Source organism: Echinops telfairi, unplaced genomic scaffold (genome assembly GCF_000313985.2).
Source record: "Echinops telfairi isolate 266 unplaced genomic scaffold, ASM31398v2 ScPeMD7_7472;HRSCAF=8510, whole genome shotgun sequence".
NCBI classification, from domain to species: Eukaryota; Metazoa; Chordata; class Mammalia; order Afrosoricida; family Tenrecidae; genus Echinops; species Echinops telfairi.
Window position 1 is genome coordinate 2,960,476 of NW_022111376.1, and position 6,384 is coordinate 2,966,859.

A 6,384-nucleotide genomic window follows, 5' to 3' on the forward strand; every position below is an offset into this window, starting at 1 on the left:
GCTATATCTTTTGATAAACGGGCACCATTAGCTTTTTTTTCTTTTCACATTTGCTTATGCTTCTATCTTAATCTCTATGACTTTACTATAATCTTTACTTGTTATCGCCGTACAATTGTGCCTGCTGGACCCATGATGATTTGTTAGGGGCTGGCTCCCCTGACAATGCTTCCCCAACCAGAGGTCTAAAACATCCTGGCAGTGGGAAGGCTGGTCTCTCTTTTTACCCTGCTCCTGCTACTGCGCAACCTCATGCTGTGCAGCGGTCACTGTGGCCACAGTTCCGCACGTGTGGGTGCGCTGTTCCACGAGCTTGCTCATGTCCACTTGTAAACTTCTGTGCACCTTCCATGGGGTTTCCATGCTGAGACTGTAAAACCTGACACCTCTCCTATCCTTCATAAAAACTCACTTGGATTAAAAATGGGGCTTCGGGATGAAATTATTTCTCATGCGAAGCCAAGAACCGAGGTAGCATCCACTGGAGAAACCACACCTTGTGTGAACTCAGACACACCTGAAAGTCAGCCGACTTGGGTTACTTCACTAGAGCGGCCCCATCCCTGCCTCACTGACTTCCACCTCACCACCCTTGAGAGACTGAGAAACTGGGAGTTTGGTCAGAATGAAACTACAAGGCGCACGGTTTGGAAGACCCCGGCCTCTTTAAGGGAAATAGAATCTTCTTCCTTCTCCTCCTCTTCTTCCTGTAAGCCTGATCTGCGGAATTTACAGGATTCAAACCCTGCCTTTTGAAGCTGTTGGTGCCTGTGAGCCAACTTGGCAGCAGCCTGCCATGGGGCAATGTGTAACGTATGGTGGGAGCCCCTTCCCCCTATGTGTGCACACCTTCCTGTCCTCCCACATGTCTCCTGCTTCTCTGCTTGTCTGCCTTCTGCTCTTCCAGTGCAATCCTTGCCTCCCAAGCTCCCCCCAGCCTCAGGTCCTGCTGTGTGGGGAAGGGGAATTCCGGTCCCCAAAGCCCTTTTGCTTCTCAGGGGCCTGCCCTGCTTTTCTGGGAGCAAAACTGTCAAGGGCGCATGTGCAAACCCTATTGGTCTCTGCAGGATTCTGGCTCCCATTGCTTGCTCCCCGCTGACCCCTGATCCCACCACACGCTGCAACTGCCATGTTTCTTGCAAGATATCGGAATACGTATTCCTCTACTGACCCACTATCAAGATGGCACCTCCCACTGGCTGGTTTTCCTTTTGCCGAGCCTTGGCAAAAGGCATTTGGAAGCCAGGCCACTGAGTAACTGCTAACCCTGTCAGGAAAGGCTTTTTTGCACCACTGCCCCCGGGCCATGCACCTTCCTGGTACAGTTCCGCTGTGACAGTCTGTGTCCAACCAAGGATCCCAATTTCCTTAGAATGTTCTCTGAGCCAATGGACAGGTCTCTCCTCCCCTTCAAAAGTTGTGGAAAGGCCGCTCATGCCAGAGGTCACCGTTGAAAGCTATGGAAGTCCACTCCAACCAGTGGTCACGTTGTTGAAGGTTAAAGTGAATTACTCATGTCAGTAATTCCCTCCAGGGCCCTGTAAGGTCATCCAAGCCAGTGGCCCACCAATCTCTCGCGTGCTGTCTAGAAAACAGTCGGGGCCCAGTTTGCTGGCAGAGACTGGATCCCCCAACCCCTCCCTTGAGCAGGGGCACCTGTCAAAGCTTGGTTCCCACACAGCATAGATGTGGCTCGTGCTGGGACCCCACTGAGGACCGTGGGGCGCCAGGCTCTCCTGTCTTCACTCCTGATTGTGTTTCCTAGATGGGGATTGGAGGATCAGTGCCAAAAGGAAGCCCCCACTACATTGTATCCTGTCTAATTGGGATAGATTTAACCCGCAGACGATGGAGGAACAGAAGTTAATCTCATTCCGCAACACCATCTGGCCTCAGTATATTCTAGGTGATGGGGAATTCTGGCCCAAGACTGGCACACTTTCCCTTCCGGCCCTGATTCAGCTAGAACGTTTCTGCAAAGGGATGGGGAAGTGGGAGGAGTTCCCTTATGTCAAAGCCTTTTTCCTCTTGAGACGCGGTAACGACCTTCATTTCAAGTATACCAAGGACCCCTAAGGGGCCCTGAAGCTGAAGGCCATTCTACACCCAGCCCAGCCACACTACCCTTGGTCCCTGAACCTGTAGACACTGGGGAAACCGGTGACCCTGCGAAGTCCTGCCTTTAATAGAGGCAGCTGGAGAGTTGGGTCCCCGGGCCATTCACAAGCCTTTCACCCTAACTGAACTCAGGAGGATTAAGTGCGACATAGGCAGTTACTCAGACAGTCCCGAACAGCACATAGAGCTGTTCAGCACCCCACCCTAGCCTATGACTTGACTTGGGAGGATGCAATGACCATTCTGGGACAGACTATAACAGACTTTGAGAAACAGCGAGTGCTGAAGGGAGCTAAGACATTTTCAGAAGGCTTATTTACATGTGATGAATGATAAATATCCAACAGGAGAAACAGCCTTGTCCTCTACTGACCCCACTTGGGCCCCAACACAGGTGGACACGGGAACATTTTCTGGTGTGTATCAGAAGTGGACTAAGGTCAGGCTGGCAAAAGGCCATCAATTACTCCAAAGTGACAGCTATTCACCAGGGACCTAATGAAAGCCCTTTAAGTTTCTTAGAGCAGTTGAAAGAAGCCCGGAGGAATCACACCACTGATATAGACTCATTTGAAGGGCAAGTCTTACTCAGGGACAAATTTCTCACACAGGCTGCACCAGACATTTGGAAAAAGCTCCAGAAGTTAGTGCAGAGGCCTGAAGGAGTTACCCTAGAAGAGATGGTCACTAGTGCTAACGCCACCTTTACAATTGGGACAGGGAATGGGAAATTCAGGCTCAGGAAGAGAAGGAAGAACATTAGGCTTGCTCAGGTACTGGCTGCTGTTGCTAACCAACGCCCATCAATTGCCTCCCTGGTTTCTCAGACCCCTGAACAAGACACTAGGTGCTACGTGTGCCGGCGCCCGGGCCACTGGGTGAGGGATTGGCCTAACCAACCAAAATGGGCCTCTCCGAGGGCCATGCTATCACTGCCAACAAACTGGCCATTGGGCGGTACTCTTTCCTATGGGAAACAACCAGGGGAGGTGCCCACAGGCTACTGTGCAGCTGCGGAGGATTGAAGCAGCCTGAGCTTCCTAGTAATAGTCCCTGAATGTCCAGCTGCTCTTCTAGGCCGAGATGTATTGCCTAAGCTGCACACCTACATAGCCATAGGGCCTCATCCTAGTCCCACTATAGCTTCCCAAATGTGCCTGATCAGAGAGGGGCTACGAAGTCCACCACAGGAACAGTGGGAAAGTGTCATAAACCCTGAAGTCTGGGACATGGGAGTCCCAGGCAGAGCTAAATATGCAACCCCTGTAAAGAGTTTCCTAAAAGACCCCACCCAGTTTCCCAGCCAGCGGCAGTACCCTTTGAAACCTGAAGCCATCAAAGGATTATACGCCCTTATTAATAAATTCCTCCAGCACCGACTTTTGGTCCCTGTTAATTCCCCATGTAACACCCCAATATTACCAGTCAAGAAGAAAGACGGGCCTTACTGGCTGATTCAAGACCTCAGGACGATAAATGAAGCAGTGATCCCACTGCACCCAGTAGTACCTAACCCCTGTGTTAGTCTGGGTAGACTAGAGAAAACAAATTCCTAGGCACTCATGCGTGTTTGGGAATGAGCTTTATATAAAGGGTAATTGAATATTGAGAAAACAACTCATCCCATTCCAGATCAAGTCCATAAGTCCGATATTAGCTCATATGTCCAGTACCAGTCTGTAAATTCCTGTTCAGAGTCACGCAACACATACAATGATGCCAAGTACAGGAAGATCACAGGCCAGTGGTGGAAAGTCTTGTGGATCCAGTGGCAGTGGAAGCATCTTAGTGCTGGAGTGGGTCTCCACCATGGCTCCTCCAGCTCCAAGGCTTTGGCTGCCATTAGCATAGCTCCATGTGGCTTGTCAACAGGAATGTCTAGCAGGGAGTGAGTGTGTGCCCTGCCTCCAGTGAGCCATTTTTCTCCTTACCGCCTCCAAATGAGGTCATCAAGCTGCAATCTGATTGACACGCTAGACTCCACCCCTTCACAAGTGAACACCAGATTATGTAACTACCACACTCCTCTACACTCCTAGAGGAAATTCCTAGCTCCACACAGTGGTACAGCATCCTGGACTTAAAGGATGACTTTTTCTACATCCCACTGGACCAACAGAGCCAGTTGCCATTTGCTTTTGAGTGTAAATTAGAAAAGTGGCAATCAAGCCCTAAGCCAGGACCTAGCTGGTCTTACTCGAGAGTTGGGGCATGGTCCTACAGTACGTAGACAACCTCCTCATCTGCTCCACCACTCAGTCTAGTGCTCATACATGTGGCCCGGCAAGGATATTTACCCGGCTCGCCGGGTGTTTTTGCCCCGTTTTTTTTTTACCTCAAAATAAGCTATGTGTAGTGTGCCTAGGAATTTGTTCATAGTTTGTTTAAATTAAAAAAAACTATAGTCTGGCCCTCCAACGGGTCTTAGGGACAGTGAACTGACCCCCTGTTTAAAAAGTTTGAGGACCCCTGCTCTAGAGTCAAGATGGCAGTCTAACCTTGGTCATCCCTAAATTGGCTTGACCTTAGGTATCTTTGGGTTCTCTTTCAGAGGGACCATTCATTATCCTTATCAGAAGGGAGTGGGCCCTTAGGAATCAGGTATAAGGCACCATCAGAACAAAAACTCTTACCATAGTGAATGAGGAGGGAGTGCAGAGTGGAGACCCAAAGCCCATTTGTAGGCCACTGGAGATCCCCTTGCAGAGGGGTCTTGGGGAGGAGACGAGCCCATCAGGGTGTGATGTAGCAACGATGAAAAATACAACTTTCCTCTAGTTCCTAAATGCTTCCTCCCCACCACTCTCCCACTATCATGATCCCAATTCTACCTTGCAAGTCTGGCTAGACCAGAGGATGTACACTGGTACAGATAGGAACTGGAAAGACAGGGAATCCAGGGCGGGTGATCCCTTCAGGACCAGTGGTGAGAGCGGCCATACTGGGAGTGTAGAGGGAGAGTGGGTTGGAAAGGGGGAACGGATTACAAGGATCTGCATGTGACCTCCTCCCTGGGGGATGAACAACAGACAAGTGGGTGAAGGGAGATGACAAAATAATAATTTATAAATTATCAAGGGCTCATGAGGGAGTGGGGAGCAGGGAGGGAGAGGAAAAATGAGGACCTGATGCCAGGGGCTTAAGTGGAGAGCAAATGTTTTGAGAATGATGAGGGCAATGAATGTACAAATGTGCTTTACACAATTGAAGGATTGTGATAAGAGTTGTATGAGCCCCTAATAAAATGATTTTTAAAAAAAGAAGGGAGTGGGCCCTATTTAGGGTGGGACAGACTGTAGGATCTGATCGTTCTAGATCAGGGATGTCAAACTGACAGCCTGTGGGCCGCATGCGGCCCCCGAAGTAATTTTTTGTGGCCCACAATGCTCTGAAAGAAAATGTAACGAGGGAATTATGTGTACGGTATTGTCTCGATCTCCCCTAAGCACTATTTTCTTCATAACAATTTTTTTCTATTTTCATTTTATTTCAGAGCATCATGGGCCACAAAAATTACCTTGGGAGCCACATGCAGCCCGCAGGCTGCCAGTTTGACAGACACTCCTGCTATCAATCATCCCCTAGATCTTACAGTAATTCCATTGTTGTTGTTGTTAGGTGCCATGGAGTTAGTTCTGACCCACAGCGACCTTATGCAGGAGCGAAAACACTGCCCGGTCCTGGGAAATCCTCGCAATTGATACTGTGCTTGGGCCCATTATCTCGATCCATCTTATTGAAAGCTTTCCTCTTTTCACTGTTTCTACACTTTACCAAGCATGCTGTCCTTCTCCAGGAACTGGTCTTGTCTGACGACATGTCCAAAGTATGTAAGATCAAGCCTTGCTGTCTTTATCTCTAAGGAACATTCTGGCCTCACTTCTTCCAAGAAGAAGTACTTTCAATATTCTACTTCAGCACCACAATTCAAGCGCATCCATTCTTCTTTGGTCTTTCTTATTCAATGTCCAAATTTTACATGCATATGGAAAAAACCATAGCTCCAGTCTGGCGTATTGTAGTCCTCAAAGTAGCCCCCTTCCCTTTCAGTACTCTAAAAAGTTCTCTTGCAACAGATTTACGGCACACAACACATCTTTTGATCCCTTGACTGCTGCTTCCATAAACATTGATTGTTGAGCCAAGCAAGATGAAATTCTTTTTTTTTTTGTTACCTGTTCGTGTTTTGTTCTTTATTTCTTTTCTTTTTTTAAAACATTTTATTAGGGGCTCATACAACTGTTATCGCAATCCATACACACATCA